Raw genomic sequence first — 17,897 nt, forward strand, 5'->3', positions numbered from 1 at the left:
TATGAGTTCAAGGCCAGCCTGGTTTACAGCGCTAGTCCAGGACAGGCTCCAAAGCTACAGAGAAACCTTGTTTCCAAAAACCAAAAAGAGAAAAAGAAAAGAAAAGAAAAAAAAGATACATCAGGTTTGACCAGCCAAGACCCCCTGAAAGATCTCCAGTGACACCATGGCCCAGATGAGCCAACATCCAAAACAGTTTCAAGGCAACTGGCTCAAAAGATATACCCTCAAGGATTACTCCATAATCCTAAAATTTTCTTTGTGTCCCCATAAGATATAGCACCCCCCCTCCAGCAGGAAGTAGTAAGAAAAACTATCCCCAAATTCCCAAATATATCAAGCTGGCTTTGGAGATGGAATTGGCTCACTCCTTCTCTAAACCCAGGCATATTTTTAAAAGAAAAGGTTAAGAGATTCTTGTGTCCCAAATCAAAAGAGCCCTCTGGTGTGGGACAGAGAAAAACCAATATTTTTATTTAAATAGTTGATTATAAATGCAATCTCTTTCTAAAGAAGAAAAGGGGATATGATATAGATATAATACGATAAAAGGGTATATTAATGAACTTACTTCTAAAGAGCAACAACTTGTTTAAAATGTTTTACATTGATATAAATTTTAGTCTATTCTTGACAAAGATAGCCATATGGGCAGGAAACTGTTCTTGCCTGGACTGCTTGAAAAAAAATATATTGACTAAACATGCAGGACCCATAAAAATGTGACCACTGAACTTTGTTTGACAAAATGGTCCTTCAGGTTCCTGCTTCGCAGAGGAAACTGCCAGATATTCTATAGGGCACTGAAAAAAGTGACCAAGATACTCTAGCCCTGTGGGCTAAAGACAAATGCCCAAATTTTACAAAGGAACATTAGGTGACTGTTCAGGCTGCCAGCTGTCTCTGTCTACCCTGCAAGACTCCCAAAAGTTGCTTGCATCCTTCTCCTGGATCTCAGGTCATATTATGTCCTTCTGAGGTCTTTGATGTGGTTGAAGACTAGATAGTTATAATTTCCTCAGTTATGATAAAAGATAAGTTAGATATAAAACCTTAGACTCAGATAGATAGGATATCTTCTTTAATATTGTAACTTTAATTCTTGCTTAATAATTGTTTTGTTATCTGTAATTTTACTATATAAAAGTTAAAACCTTGCTTTTTGAAAAAAAGAAAAGGAGAACTGCTGTGGGATGTTCAAGTACGTCAAATGTGTTGTTCTGATTGGTTAAAATAAAACAATGATTAGCCAGTAGCTAGGCAGGAAGTATAGGTGGGACAAGAGAGAAGAGAAGTCTGGGAAGTGGAAGGCATAGGTGGAGAGAGCTGCCAGCCGCCACCATGACCAGCGAGATGTGGGGTACAGGTAAGCCACAAGCCATGTGGCAAGTTATAGATTAATAGAAATAAGTTAATTTTGGATGGAAGAAGTAGATAACAAGAATCCTGCCAGTGCCATACAGTTTTTAAGTAATATAAGCGTCTGAGTGATTATTTTATATGTGAGTTGTGGGACTTTGGGGGCTTGGTGGCACCTGGAGAGAAGATCTCCAACTACAGGTCACTTCCAAGCAAATGCTCTTTCTATACAGTTGTTCTGAAGCTGCTCCTGTGCACAGGATTTTGTGGAAAGATGAGCTGCAGAGGTCTTGCAGTGGAAGAACATAGGTAACCTTCTTTGATGTGTTCTTGGGACTGTTATTCACAGAGTTGAAGCTGCTTAAAATTTTGCTTTGAATTGAGGTATACCTATAAATTTCCCTAAGAGGAAGGAAGCATATAATCTTTCCATTCAGTGAATTATCTGCTACTAACCATTATTACTTATCATATATATGAAACTCATTTTAAAGCACTAAAATAATGCCAAGAAATTATTGGAATGATAAAAAAAAAAACCTCTAAAAATCAAACAAGTAATACCACTGCAGAGCCCTAGAAGTGAAAATTTTATTTTCCATAATTTTTAATGTAAGTTTCTAAAACTATGAAGGAACCCTGATCATTAAACTTAGAAAAGACTAATTGGCTTAGAAACTTTGGCACATGTAAATAAAGTCTTTTTTATGGAACTGGAGAGCACAGTGTAAGCTGAAATAGGGTATAATAAGAAAAACAAATACTGTTTATTGTAACAGGAATCTTAAATGGTCTTATTAATAAAAAACCTGGAGCCACATATTGAGGTGAATTCTGAAAGATCAGAGAAGTAAAACAAGCCACAGCTCACCTCACCTCGCCAACTTCTCAGCAATCCTGTTTTCTCAAACTGGAAGCCTCTGTGTCCTCATCCAAATGGATCTCAGCTGAACTGCTGCTAAAAGCTTCAAAGCTCAACAAGGCTTCACAAATTAGAGCACCACCACCATGCCTGACAACCTGAATTCAACCCCTGAGACCTATGTGATGAACAAAAAGAACTGACTATTGCAAGCTGTCCTTTGGCATTCTCTCTCTCTCTCTCTCTCTCTCTCTCTCTCTCTCTCTCTCTCTCTCTCACACACACACACACACACACACACACACACGAATGAATGCTAACATTTGTACTAATTTTTATCATTTGCATTTACTGTAGTGGACATACTAAGATGGGTTCTATTTGGAATCCAATGCCCAGAGCAGTGTTTGTCAACACTGCCTCATGTAATCCCATGTGGCAAGTACACGTCTGATGGAGACAGACCCTCTAGAGACTTGCTTTGGCGTCTTTCGATGTTCCAATGGTCAAGGCTGAATGAGCCACTCTAGAGGAAGAAGTTCCGCTTTCCACTCAGAATAATCCTTAAAGTGGGAAGAATATCTCTCAGATAAGCATGTTTCCCCCGACTTGGGTAAACTCAGTGACCTGGCACTGTCCTTGTGGTGTGGGTCCCTAGCACAGGAACAGTAATGAATGTCATCAGCTTACCTCAGTGCTGTGAACCATCCAACTAGGTTCGTTTGCACCACCCTCGGCCTACAGTGAACATAGTCTGTGAAGGCTTTTCCCTTTATCCAATTCTATTTTACTTTACTTCTACTTATAAAATGTAAAAAAAAAGGCAGACACAAGACCACATTTGAGACATTTTTAAGTTATTTTTAATCAGTTCCACTTTTAAAAGAAAAAAGTTAAAGAATTTTAAACCAACAAAAAAGACCAATTCTATATCTGAGATGTATTTTGTATTCTTTTATTTCTCTGGAAAGAAACAGACTTTTATTATTATTACCATGATTCTCTCCTGAACATGTTGCAAACAACAGAGTGTTCAGTTCTTGCAAATAATGGTGGATCATCTCAGCCTTTGGAGATGATACTGCAGCTAGTTCTTTCCATGGAGCTAGAACAGGAGCGTGGTTCTACAGCTCCAGGCTAGTCACTAAACAGACTACGGAGGAGATCAGGAAGGCAGGAGATTGGGCTTCCCTGTGGTTTGAAGGGTACAGCTGTGCTGGGCTAAGAGAACTTGAAACACATGCAAGCATAAATTTAAGGGAATCAAAAGGAAATATTCAAGATCCTTGAGTCTCCATCCCTTTTTTCTCCTAACATCTTCCATTTACTTGAGTCCATCAAATTCCCAGCAAATTGTTCTCAACTAGACTCTAAAAAGAAAGTTCTAAAAAAGAAAGAGAGAGAGAGAGAGAGAGAAAGGAGAAAGTTCTAGAGTAGAAATCAAAATTTTCTGTTTCTCCTCAGAAGTGTCCTCTCCACTGGCTAATGTTGGATTATCGAATGCTTATTTCTTTACTTTCCTAATATCACCTCCATTGAGCTGCCTCTGCCCATGTTCTGACTAGCTCTAACATTCTGATTCAGAAATATTTCCAAGGTTCAGAGCCATCAAGTATCCCACATGACAAATCACATGTGAAATATATAAAAAAAAAGTCAAGTTTCAAACACATGACATCATTCTGCTTCAATATGTCACAGCTTAGCATATTCTTTTCACAGAACTTTGTGTACGAATGCAATTGTATTTCTGACAATGTTTTCTCACATCAACATAAGCCATTAGAGTAGCACTGTGTGACCATGGAAATCCCTTCTCTTATAGATGTAAATTTAACAGGAGAAAAAAGTCACAGCCAAAATTAACAAAATCATTTCATTTACTAAATAAGTCTAATAAAGGCACATGTACATAAACAATACAACTTTTCTTTTTAGTTGCATAAATATTGCCAAATGTAGAGACACATGCCTATAGACCCAGTATACGTCAGTCAGAGGCAGGAGGATTGCCATGAGTTCCTACAATTCCGAAACAAAACAGAAGTAAAAATATTAACACTATCTTAACTGTTACTACTGCTATACTTCTGATTTGTTATACCTTGGTCTTGGTGATACAGGAAAAAGATGTTTTTTTCCTTTCTTTTCAATTAATTGTGTGTGTGTGTGTGTGTGTGTGTGTGTGTGTGTGTGTGTGTGTGTGTGAGGGAGAGAGAGAGAGAGAGAGAGAGAGAGAGAGAGAGAGAGAGAGAGAGAGAGAGAGAGAGAGAGAACCACAACCCACATATGGGTCTATGGAGGACAGATGACAGCTTGCAAGAAAATGGTTTTTGTAATGTATGAGAAGGTTCTAGACTCTCATTAGATTCTTTTTAAAGAAACTAGACAACTGCAAACAATTTCAGTTCCCAGTCACTCTGAATACAAGTAATTAAATGTGTTCCTTTGTCTACATTAAGCAAACCATGAGTTCAAACATCTGCTCTAGAGAACACAAAAGAAGTTTCTGGCTAAATTTCTCTCACATGCTAAAATATTTTCATCCTATTATACATGTGTTTACTTATCCAAATAGCTTTTGCTGTAGATTATATATGAAGTATTATTTGACTGTAAATAACGTGGGTCTGGAATTATAAATTAAATCTGAGACCATACATGGTAGAGAACAATTATAATCCAAACACTTAGAAAGTTAAGAGGGCTGTGATTTCAAGGACACCAGTGGTTATATAGTAGAATCTTATTCTAAAATGAAAAAGTTAAACTATAAATTAAACATGAAGTAATATAGTCATCAGAATGCCTAGCATTTCTCAGTCCTTGACAAATGTTTCAAATGTTTACTGCTCGATCATCATCACTATCATTATTATTACTTGATTCTGCACTAAGGATTTCCCAATCCATAAAATGATGTGAGTGTAATGGAAAAGACAGACAGAGCAAAGTGTCAACACACACCTGTAATTTCATCACTTGAGAGGTGGAGACCCAGAGGATGAGGGGTTCAAATTCATGCTTGACTATATTCTATAGTGAATGTGAGGGCAGCTTATGCAAGGCTTTGCCAGAAGAAAAGAGAAAGGGGTCCTGTTCAGGATAAGTGAGACAGTTGATTAGCTTGAACTGTTTAGGAGGCCCCTAGGCAGTGGGACTGGGACCTGTCCTTGGTGCATGAGATGGCTGTTTGGAACCTAGGGCCTATGCTAAGACACTTTGCTCAGCCTTATTTCAGGAAGGAGGGGACTGGACCTGCCTTGGCTGATTCTACCAGGCTGAGTAGGACTCCCCAGGGGAGACCTTGCCTTGGAAGACATGGGAATGGGAGTTGGGTTGGTGGGGAAGCTGGGGATGGGAGGAGGGAGGACAGGGGAATCCGTGGCTGATATGTAAAATTAAATTAATTACAAAATTAAAATATTTTTTAAAAAAGGAAAGAGAAAGGGGGGAATGCCATTTCAGGATGTCAGAATACAGTATGGAGACTTGCAAGAAGACAATAGTATTTAGTTTAGAAGGAAAGCAGGAAACTTAGCTTAGTTCTTCTATATTGAAACTTTGCAAGAAAAAAAGCACGATTGCTTTCCATTCCTGAGATACTAATAAAAGTTGCTAAGGGCATCCTGTCATTTAGTAAAGAGAGTGTCTTACCTTTCCATTTCCCAAAACAGAAGAATTTTTAGCTTATAGTCATGCTGAAAAAAAAAAGCATGAGTCAACTAATAAGTGAGTGTTTAAGAACAGTGGATCTTAAAGGCATTGAATACAGATGCAATCAAATTCACGTTTTATGAAGAAAGTTCGACTGGCAATGTCGAAGACAAGCATTAATGGGGAGAATCTGACACAAAGGAGTTGTAAAGTTGCCACTAAGTCCAGAGGTATGATGACTCAGACCAAAGCACAGCTACCACAGAAATTATAGGACACCAATTCAGAGGGCATCTGGCAGACAGAGAAAGAAGAGAAGTCAGTGGTGAGCCAGCATTTCCGACTTACAAAATACTCAAAGACCTGAGCAGTTAACACAGTGTAGAGGTAAGAATAAATTTGGGGAAAGTACAGATGAGAAGAGAGTGAGATTTAACTTGTACTTACTGATACGTTGAGAAATAAACATTGACTTCACACTCATGTAAGTGAGGTTAAAGTTATGGAAAGGGTGTCGAGGAAGAGCATCCAGGTGTGGGAAAAAAGGAAATTGTGAGTTTTAACGATGTAAATCAAGAAACACCACAGTGTTTGGTAACGAAAGACTGTTCAGTACAATTCTCCACAGGTGTTAATTTCTGAAGATAAAACTTCATTATTTCCTCAGATGTTGAGGAAAAGACCATCCAAAGTGTACAAACTTAAAAGCCATAAAAGGGATAGAGAGATGGCTCAGCAGTTAAGAGCACTGACAGTTCTTCCAGAACACCCAGGTTGAATTCTCAGCACTCACCTGGTATCTCACCTCCATCTATAAATCCAGTTCCAGGGAATCTGACACTCTTCTGGACTCCTCAAGTATCAGGCACATGGTGCATGGATATACAGGAAGGCAAAACACCCAGACACATAAAATGTTTTTTAACGGCCATCAGTTATTTTTAAGGGGTAGGAAGAGAAATACAAACAGTGTTAAACTGATGTTCAAAGACATCAGGTAGAGAAATTGTACATTAGACCAAACAATCAGCATGTAGCTAGTCCTTAGAGACTAGCTTCCCAGTACTTGCAAAACTATATAGAACATCCCACACACAGTCTTCAAAGTCACATTATCAAGCTTCAGAATTTTTGCCATTTACACATGGAAGAAAAATAGTATCTCAGTGAAGGTGGAGTTACTCATATAAAGAACTAAGTTCAGTATCTTTTACATACTTAAAGTCCTTCATATGCTCTTATAAATTGTCTCTTAATGTGTTTTACCCAATTTAATAGATTTTTTTAACATTTGCCTTATCAATGTTTTCTTTTTTAATTTATTATATTTGTGTTTTAATTTTACACATCAGCCGTGGGTTCCCCTGTCCTCCCCCTTCCCACCCCCACTCCCACCTTCCCCCTAGCCCCTCCCCTCCATTCCCATATCTTCCAGGGCCAAGACTCCCCTGGGGATTCATTTAAACTTGGTGGATTCAGTACAGGCAGGTCCAGTCCCCTCCTTCCAGACTGAGCAAAGTGTCCCTGTGTAAGCCCAAGATTCCAAACAGCAAGCTCATGCATTAAGGACAGATCCCGGTCCCACAGCCTGGATGCCTCCCAAACAGTTCAAGCTATTCAATTGTCTCACTTATCCAGAGGGCCTGATCCAGCTGGGGGCTCCACAGCCCTTGGTTCATAATTCATGTGCTTCCATTCATTTGGCTATCTGTCCCTGTGCTTTTCCAATCTTGTTCTCAACAATTCACACTCTTACAGTCCCTCCTCTTTCTCAACAATTGGACTCCTAGAGCTCCACCTGGGCCTGGCCGAGGATCTCTGCATCTACTTCCATCAGTTATTGGATGAGAGTTCCAGCACGCCCGTTAGGGTGTTTGGCTATCTGATCACCAGACTAGGTCAGATCAGGCTTTCTCTCGACCATTGCCAGCAGTCTACAGAGGATGTATAATGTGGATTTGTAGGGACCTCTCCAGCACTCTGCCTATTCCTGTTCTCATGTGGTCATCATTTATTATGGTCAGTTATTCCTTGTTCTCCCTTTCTGTTCTTGATCCAGAGGAAATTCAAATGGCTGAAAGACATTTAAGGAATTGCTCAACATCCCTAATTATCCAAGAAATGCAAATCAAAACGACTCTGAGATACCACCTTACATCTGTCAGAATGGCTACGATCAAAAACACAGAAGACAGTTTATGCTGGAGAGGATGTTGAGCAAGGGGAACTCTCCTTCATTGCAGGTGGGAATGCAAGCCTGTACAGCCACTTTGGAAATCAATATGGTGCATCCTGAGAAATCTGGGAATCCATCTCCCTCAAGAACCAGCTATAGCACTCTTGGGCACATACCCAAGGAATGCCCAACCATACCACAAGGGCATTTACTCAGCTATGTTCATGTCAGCATTGTTTGTAATAGCCAGAACCTGGAAACAACCTAGATGCCCTTCAACTGAACAATGGATAAAGAAAATAGGGTACATATACACAATGGAGTACTACTCAGCAGAGAAAAACAATGACATCATGAGGTTTGCAGGCAAATGGATGGATCTACAAAAAATCATCCTGAGTGAGGTAACCCAGACTCAGAAGGACAAACATGGTATGTACTTACTCATAGGAGGATACTAGATGTAAAACAAAGATGACTAGACTGCTACACAACTCCAGGGAGGCCACCTAGAAAACGGGACCCTAGGAAAGACACAGGGATCGCCCAATGACAGAGAAATGGATGAGATCTACATGAACAACCTGGATGACAGTGGGAGTGATGAAGGGCAAGTTTCGAGGGAATGAAAGCTTAGGGGAGCCTTATCAAATTTTAAGGCTGTTTATATTAAACATATAAATAATTTATATGCTAGACTTTTAAAGTGGTTTTTTGCATCTTTTTTTTAAATGGCTATTGTCTCCATTTTCTTAATTCAAATGAGTTTGTAATCATCCTTAGAAAATCTTTCTCTAAAACCAGTGCCTTATCTTTGTTTACTGTTGCTATGATGAAATACTCAGACAAAAGCAACTTAAGGGGAAAGGGGGTTTAGTTTAGGTCCCATTTCAAAGTGAAATCCACTATGGTGGGGAAGTCAGGGAGCAGGAATGTGAGCTGCTCACAGTGTCAGAAGAGAAGAACACATGAGGACTTCTGCCCACTTCCTTCAGGCCCATGCAATTCAGGATTCCCTGCCTGGGGAAGGGTGCCACCCACAGCACATAAATCTTTTCAATTCAACTAAACCATTGAGATAATCCACTGCAGACATGAAACAGCAGTGCATGCTCTAACTTATGTCAAGTTGACAATTAACATGATCATAAAAGGTTTTAATAGCATTCACTCATTTTATTCTAATTCGTTGATTTGCTTTCTTATTTTTTAAGTCTATTTTAAGTTTATTTTTTAATTGTTACAAGAAATAAATGTAATTTATCTCTTTTTTAAAAAATAAAAGTGACTTAGTTACCTCATCACCATTTATTAAATCTGTATTTCTCTAGTGATTAACACTACCACTAAAATTGGAACTGTGTGCTTGGAATTACTTCCAGCCTTTTAAATCCATTCCACGGACCTGACTGCTGTGTCTTGCAACAGGTCAGCCCTAGAGTTCTGTGGGCATGTCAATAGCATGGAGCTAATCCTCTCTAATGAACTGACATGATGATATGATTGAGACATTCTGTCCAGATGAGAAACATCATCCTATCTGTCCGTATTGTTACTTATTTTTCATGTAGCCTTGGTACATTTACCATGAACTTATTACTAAATGACTCCCCTTTACTGTTTGTATTCCTACCATTAATATACTTTCCCCATTACATCTTGCAATGGGAGAATCTTGGTTTGGTTTGGTTTGGTCCATTTGTTTGACTGCTGAAACTTCACACCACATAAGTAACGGGGGGGGGGGGGGGGACACTCACAAGTCTAATCAGATAGTCATGTCCCAAAATGTCTCCAGACCTCCAAACATTGGCAAATGTCACCTGGTGGGTGAGATTAGGTTGGACAGCCATTGACTAAGAACTATTGTTGCTATGGTTTTTTCCCATGGTAATTGCACACCTCACAATATTGCTGGATTATCTTGGTCTCTATGTAGTTCTTAAAGCATTTGAAACTAAAGCAGGAGTGAAAATACCAACTTTAACATTAGTAAAGTGACTACAGGAGAATACAGGCTTCTATTTACTGGCATGTGGGGCTTCATATTAAACTACATAATTAGAAAAATATCATCCCTACCTCAACTACTGTCACAGGTAGCCCAAGCTGATCAGAAGAGACATATGCTTCTCAGTGCCTGGCAGAGGCTCTTTCCCAAGAGGAGCAGAAGATAAAGACTCTGGGCATCAATACCTAGCTTTACCTTCTTCTGATTAAGGAGGAAGAGATGGAGCACCAGCTCTCTCCACTAGGAAGAAACTATCAATAATTAGAAGTACACATGCTCTTGGAATAAAGACTTTGCCCAAAGTATTCATTAATTCCTGAAAATCCCAGGAAGCATTTCATTCCTTCCCAGAGACAAGCCAAATGTGTCTGAGCCACCTCGAGATACTTTCCATGAGAATATCCTGCCCTGGGGTACGAGGCTGTCATATTCATGGCTGCCCAGATCCTGGTTACCAAAGTTGCTGTATTGTCCATAGCCCAGCAAAAGAACAAAGTACTTCTGAAGAGGTCTGTGACTCTTTGTTTCTTGGGGTCCAAACCAGCACAACTCCCACTGTAAATATCACCAATGCATACCTGTCTGGCTCCTTCAGCTTTTCTCAAAAGTGCAGTCAGAAGGAAAAGGATCACGCCATGCCTGATGCCTCATCAGCGTGGTTCTTTTATCACCAAGAGTTTGTGAACAAAAATGCCTATCGTTCCCCTCAGTCTTCAACACTGACTCTTCCTAAACACTCACACATTAATTCTATTAAGAAAAAATCCTAAGATGTCATTATACCATCAGTTCCATACACATAGCAGACTCTGCAATTTTGTTTAGTTACTTAGGAAAGAAATAAAATCACTGTTCTTCCAGAGGTGCCCATGGTTCTCTAAGTAAGAGAGTGTTTCCTACAGGGCTGACATTATCCCAGAGTGCTGAAGATAGCACATCCTCTGACCCATCTCCCAGGCACTAAAGTGGTCACAACATGATATGTAGGGTAGATAACACCACATGCTTTGTCAAAACACTGGAAGATGTCAATACTTCTGATCAGTTGATCAGGTCTCTCCTTATATGTTCTTACCTCCCTAAAAATTGAACCTAAACAATCCAGGTAGATCGGATCACAGAAATGACAAAGGAATCTAGACTGTTCTGTACTATCATCAAATTGCCTGGCAAATTGGAGCCAATCTTCCAATTTGAACTTCTGGTCATGATGGCTTTGAGACATGGAAATATTATATGTTATCAGAACACACTGTGGCTTGGGATTTTGATATTATAAAATGCTGTTGTTATAAAAAGCTATAAACTTCCTCTACTCCTAAATATATACTTTCATAAATTATTAACCAGAAAGTAGCAGCCAGAAGTTTTGTGTGGTATCTTGGGAATTACCTGGGGAACAAGGTCTTATGTAGCTGAGGCTGGCTGAAAAGTTAGTACCTGCCATGAAGCTACTGATAGCCTTGAACTTCTGATTCTCCTGGCCTTACCACTTCAGTGCTGGAGTTAGAGCTATGCATCACCACATCTGCTATGTGAGGTGTGGGGATCAAATCCAAGGCTTTGAGCATGCAAGGCAAAGTACTACACCACCTAAGCCACATCTCCACTCTCAGGAATAATTTTTACATTGCTCATTTCTTTAAAATACATACTATGCCCATGTCCCATAAATATTTGAAACATGAATGTATATGTCCAATCTTTACAAAATTAGGATGAATTAGAATTAGAATTAGAAGGGAAGTTGTTCTGCCTCTGAGCAGAAATTTAAGTCCTGAGCTTCCTGGCAGCCATGAAAATAAAAGAAAGGAGATGACTTATTTACTTCTTAACCTTGAATAATTTCTCCTGCGAATATTTATGCAGCTTGTAGGGAAGTAGAAACCTTGAGCTGAGGACTATGACCAGAGACTAGTGCCCAGGAAGGCCATGGGCACGAACTCTCCTCGAACACTCCGTAGAGAACAAGTCAAGACTTCAAACAGTGTACTTTAACTCAGTGAAACACATTTAAGTTTCTAGCCTGATCACTGTAAGGTAACAAACCTGTGTTGCGTTAAGATAATTTGTGGCCCTTTATATGTTAGAGTCATGGGAACCTAAGCTGGAATTCAATGGGGAAATACATGCAGAAGGACCAGTGCAGTGCCTTGGTCAGTGAGACGATGGCAGACGATGACCACCGAAGTGTCTCAGTTTTGATGGTAATTGTTAGAAATTGATTACTGAATTGTATGAAAACTCTTTTGACCCATAGAAATTATCATTACATATGATCCTACTATTTCTAAATGAACTCTTGGCTCATGAGAGAGGATGTTTACCTCTTGAAGTTTATCTGAGTTTCATTAAGGTCAGTTGACAGGGCTGTTAAAGGATTGAATGAGATAATGATGCAAAGGACAGAAGTGTGTCCTTGCCACACCAGAACGGAGGCTGCCTGTGAACTTGTGTCCTTGCCACACCAGAACAGAGGCTGCCTGTGAGCATGTGTCCTTGCCACACCAGAACGGAGGCTGCCTGTGAACTTGTGTCCTTGCCACACCAGAACGGAGGCTGCCTGTGAACTTGTGTCCTTGCCACACCAGAACGGAGGCTGCCTGTGAGCATGTGTCCTTGCCACACCAGAACAGAGGCTGCCTGTGAGCATCTGTCCTTGCCACACTGGAATAATGAGGTGCTCCCACATTAGCTCCAGGACAGTGGGGATTTCCCCTGATCCTCACTTCCATACCCTCCACTCCTTTAACAGCCCCTGGCATGTTTATGAATAAGATACATATAAAAGAAAGTTGAACAAAAAGTGATCTGAAGTTTCTTTTAGCACCCATTCATTATGGCTTTTTGTTTGCAATGCCATATTTTAAAACTATGTTGGGACTGGGCTTTTGTAGCACAGTGCGCCTCTGGGTTCACTTCCCAACACTTGGGGGCTTCAAGCCTCTCACGGTGGTCCCCTTCATCAAATGTTTTCTTTCTTCTTTGTGCCATCATTTCTCTCCATTTCTTTCTTAAACAATATTTTTAATTTTTGTAATGCTTAACTTTTAGGACTAGAGGGAAAAATGTTTTCACTTGGCCAAAGCCAGCAAAGATGTGTCCTCACTGCCTTCCTCCAGGTTAAATCACCCTGAGCCATCTGCATCTGTTTAGCTCACGGCAAGAACTGTGCAGCTGAAATGAAAATCTAAAGTCACCAAAAATAGAGCCAGTGACACTGCCCACCACATGCACAAGTGCCTCCCCCAGGTCCCTGTCCCTTTTCATGGACACAGCCACACGAGCGGTTCGGGCTCATCATCTGTCACAAAAAGCACCATGCACTCGGCCTGAGCAAAGCATTGCAGAGCCAAGAGTGGACCCGCCCACTCTGCACTTGTCGGCTGTGGGAGCAGAGCCTCCTGGAGCCCTGTCTTCTATATTTTCCATGAGGAGCAGAGCCTCCTGGAGCCCTGTCTTCTGTGTTTTCCTGGAGGAGCAGGGTCTCCTGGAGCCCTGTCTTCTGTGTTTTCCTGGAGGAGCAGAGCCTCCTGGAACCCTGTCTTCTGTGTTTTCCTAGAGGAGCCGAGCCTCCACCCCATGTTAGACTTGGACTGGGGCTGTTAAGACTCTGAGAGTTGAAACTGTTACCCCAAGGGCTGAACAAAGAACACGTGTAATGGTTTCCTGCTCTGAGTTGATCATGAGTTGATTAGTAATCGGTTGTCCTTACCCTCTTAAAAGCAAATACTGGGAAAAAAACAACTTTCAAAAAGAAATTGGTTCTGAAAGAAGATCAAGGATATAATAAAATAGCAAGAAAAAAATAAACTAGAACATTGGATATGATAAATGAAAGAACAGTCATCAGAGATAAAGTTAGACAAAAATTGAGATTTATGTTACTGGTTCATAATACACACAAAAAGAAAAGCAATATTCTAGGTTTCATAATGCCAGAGAACAAACACCCTTGTTCAACACTAATGGATACTGTATGTTATTACACAGTGTTATTGCTTGTATTAGAATTCCAGACAGATGTTCACCAGCTGTCAACATAACTCTTTGAGAATTTCAAGTAGAGAGCAACCATCTGAGATATTAGACTGTGAAAATAGCATTCTACATCAGTGTTTCTCCAATTCCAGGGTGACGAAGAGCCAGGAGGCATTTGGTTTAAACACTGTAGGTATGCCAGGACTAAAGAGACACACAAACCGGCCATCTTAGAAAGCATCCCAGTGGTTGTCATGCAACCGTCTGTGCAGCCCATTTTCTGCTAGTGAGTGGCGCTAGCATAACGCTGTGTGTCATCCCTGTGCCAACTTCCATCCTTGCCCTTCCCTACAGTTTGTTTCTCCGGGAATGAATTCAATATTACGTTGAATATTTCCTCCATTATTTAAAATGTACACATACTATATCAAAAATGGATTTTCCTACCAGAAAACTATTATCTAAATAAGTCTTCCAGTCTAGTAAGTCTTGCTTGAGCATTTAGTGCATGTAAAATTTAATTTATTTCTTATAAGTAGATATTTATATAAAGATACATATATTAATTTTTTGTATTTGCAACATGACATTCTTGTAGATTTTTTTTAATTAGAATAGCCTGTAAAAAAATATATCATGGACTAGAGAATTATCTTAGTATTCCTGAAAGCTTTGAAGACAAGAGTTCAAATCTCTAGAACCCACATAAAATCACTGAGGGGTTGAAGACAGGAGAATTGCTACAGTTCGCTGGTGCCAACCTAATTCGAGGTCAGTGTGAACTCCTTTCTCAAGGAAATAGTCAGAATAAAAAGAGAGCAGAATGCCCATAGCTCCCCTCTGGCCTCACATGCACACCCACACACAGGCACACTTGTGCATACACCACACATACATAGGCTACAGTAATTCTTAGTAATGCCAGTATTATGTATTAGAATAAAAGTTTCATGAGGGCAGAGACATTCTATGCACTCTTGAATGTAACTCCCACTCTGCCATGGAGCAGACATTAGGAAGCATTTGTCGTGAGATGGGTGGATGGAAGAATAGATGGAGGGCAGATTGTGGATACATAGGTAAGTGAATAGATGGAGTTGTGGGACTATGAATTTGGCTTATGTTTGCCTCCTTGGGTTTGCACCAGTCAACAACTCAGAGGTTAGAATCTCCGCAGCTGTGGTATTTTGGGATTAAGTTTACCACTCCATTTTTCTTCTTTGCCTTGCCATCTTAGTCCGCACACCCATAGACAGTCATTCGGCCCTGCTAAATCCACAAGTCTAAAACAGCACTGCTTTAGAGTTACCTCTTTCAAGTTCTCTGATGATAGAAGATTGTATTTCATAATGCAGGACACTGCTGAGTGAGACAAGGCTTGTATGTACAAAGCGGGTGGAGTTCACCCACCAAGGAGTGTCAAGAATCCATGAGGTCATCTGATAGCTGCATTCCAACCACTGTACAGCATTCCCAGACACAGACAGTAAAACATAATTTGTAAACACACAGACGCACCTTAGACCACGATGTACCACTGCCTGGCAGAGATATGAACTCACACAGCCAAATCTGACACCACAGTGACACAAACACCTCTGTGCTCATGAGGTTGTAATAAATATGGGAGCAGACAGAAATATTAGCTAAAATCCTTTCTAGTTGTAGAAGGCTATCATTCAGTTGGAGTGTCTGTGCCTGTGTCTATGTGTCTGTGTGTACACGAAAATACAAAACCTTCCAATACCATATCAAATGTGTACTATCAAACATTGTATCCACCATGTGCTGACAAAAAAATTTTGACTTGCAACACAAGCTACCACACATCTGTTGGTAATTATTACAACCATTTCATTCCCTAATTTTGAATAATGTTTATGTTCCTACCTTTTAAACCACACAGACATACATTGTTCATGACATTAATGTTACATTTGTTTCTCATTATATGTGTTTCTCATTAACAACTAATTAGTCTTGATTTCCCCCTCAAATTATGTAGTATTAAAAGAAATAGACCTTACAAAATGTCAACAGCAGTCAGAGTTAAGAAAATATTAAATAAACAAACAGTTCTGGCCTACAGTTAACCCTACAGGCAGAGTAAAAATTGACCACTCATATTACATGTTTAAATTAACTGAAAGAGAGTAGGGGGAAGTGTGTTTTAAGCTATATTTTCCTTTGTGGAGGAAAAATGAAAGATTAAGCATGCAACAATGGGGATAAAACAAGATGGTAGTTAGATCTGACCACCAATATGTTTTCCTTCTCTCCACAGCTGGAAGTCTAGATGGTGTGTGATCATAATCAACACACAGCATTCATAACATCATTCCTGACATCTGAAATGTCAATAGCCAGATGAAAATATCTCAGTGAAGTCGGGCAATTCTGAACAATATGCCAATATGGTAAAATTGGAGGAAGGGGTCTAGTCCCCTCCACTGTTGTAAATTCTAAATGCTATATTTTGCCTGTGAGAAATAAATATGATATTCTTCAAGCCTTTGACACTTCTATATAGCCATCCTGAATTCAAAAGCCAATGAACCCTCATGCTGTTACATATACTCAAATTGTAATTTAATGTGCCTTAAAGTCTCTCCTTTTGTGTTCTAGAAGCAGACAGTCTACATCACAGCAGACGTGATATGGTCACAGTTGGGCCTGTCCCAGCTTTGCCCTGACCATCAGATTGTCAATGTATTGACTCCTCGAGAGCCTCAGAGGCCCACAGCCAGAACACCCTATCAAGGAGGCAACACCATCTTATAAACTGGTGCCAGCCAAATACCACTGGAGTAAGAGAGGTGAGGAGCAGGAGGAGAATGAAGAAGTCATTCCCTTTCATTTCATGGCTACAAGAGACAAGGGGAAGAAGAGAAAATTGAAGACTGCTGACTGAGACAGAGGTCCGACACAGAGGGAAGACAACAGGGTGCTGCTTCTCAGTAGTGCTCCAGAGAAGTGAACACCTGGCTCCTCCCCACTGCATGGAGATTGGTGCTGAGAATCAATGAAGAGCTGCCCTTTCTGTTGTCCCCAAATCCTTCATTCTTAATAATATTCTCCAAGTGCTTTATGCAAAGGAAGAGGAGGGGAAAGAAGAAGGTCCCTTCAAGTGTTAAACAGATGAAATAGTCTCAGTTTTAACCATAACCTACATCAGTGGTTCTCAAACTACAACATACACAAAAAGCCATCTGAAGATCTTGCTAAATAGAACTTTGACTCAGTAGGTCTTAGCTGGGGCCTGAACTTGGGTATTTTTCAGTAAAGCTAAGTAAGGAGGCACACAGCTATAATCCCTGCACTAGGAAGGTGAACCAAGAGGATCATGAGTTTAAGACCATCCTGAGCTGCACACACACACACACACACACACACACACACACACACACGCATGCATACCCAAATATATACACACACGTGTACACACATATGAAAATAAAAAACAATGGCTTAAAGAAGTCAGTGAAAAGATGAGGCTGCTTGTGCATGGGCCCCGTTCTATGTACCAATGACCTGGATCTCACGATGGCTCAGGAAACGCTCTGGGAGACAAAGTCACTCAAAGCAAAGTTGAAGCTGGTTTGTTTTCTTTTCAGGCCTGTCAAAGTTGACTCAATACTTGGCTTAACTTTATACCGCCACAGTTCTTTCCCTTTGTGCAATCTGAATCATATTTTCTTTGTGGTCATAGCTACACATCATTAAAATAATAGAGTACATGATAACTAGAAATTGATTATTGGATCTTGCATGCCCTTATTATCACATATGTTCATTATTTGATACTGGTGAAACATTCAAAATTGACTTCCTATTGACAAGAAACCAGTTCC

The sequence above is a fragment of the Onychomys torridus genome, chromosome 15, assembly GCF_903995425.1.
Source record: "Onychomys torridus chromosome 15, mOncTor1.1, whole genome shotgun sequence".
NCBI classification, from domain to species: Eukaryota; Metazoa; Chordata; class Mammalia; order Rodentia; family Cricetidae; genus Onychomys; species Onychomys torridus.